This window comes from Alligator sinensis, unplaced genomic scaffold (assembly GCF_000455745.1).
Source record: "Alligator sinensis unplaced genomic scaffold, ASM45574v1 scaffold1279_1, whole genome shotgun sequence".
Taxonomy (NCBI): Eukaryota; Metazoa; Chordata; order Crocodylia; family Alligatoridae; genus Alligator; species Alligator sinensis.
In genome coordinates, this window is record NW_005843678.1 from 39,245 (window position 1) to 39,932 (window position 688).

Here is a 688-nt window from a genome sequence, read left to right on the forward strand (position 1 = left end):
TTTTTTCAATTTTTCGTTTGAATCTCTGAGACTAGCCTCAATTGATTTTTGTTTTCTTTTCGAAGCTTCATTATCCCATAGGTATCAATATTCCATTTGCTTTGGCTTGGGTATTTCTAGGAATCCCCTCAGATAATTTAATTTGTCAGGGTCAAAGGTTCCTTCATCAGGGAACTGTAACTCGGGGTTTTCGTAAGTATACCCATTCCAAGCATGTGCCAATTCAACTAAGCGCTTTTGCTTCTTGGAACCCATTTGAGTTCCATAAGTCTTACACATATAACCCAAGGGTGTTTTTGGGTCCAGGCAAGAGGATCCCTGACCCATTTCTTTTGTCTTCAGTTAAGGAAGAGAACAGGAACTTAAATATAATAATTGTAACCGAAGGTAGTACACAAAGCGGCGTTTTATGTTTACCGGCTGACTAGTCAGACAGCCCGTTCATGAATGAGGAGAAAGGAAAGGGAGGAGAACCTGTCCGCTGGATCACGAGGTTCGAGCTGAGCCCCCTTGCTTTCAAGGCTGCTTTGCGGGCAGCCTTGGGGTGGCTAGACTCAGTCTTAGTCTCAGATCTGGTCAGCGGCTCATTAGCATTTTAAAGGATATCACTGAGGCACGGGGTTCAAGAAATTTTTCTTTAGCCCCAGCCTTGGTCAGCGAGGGTATGGATAATGTTCATAGTACTTTC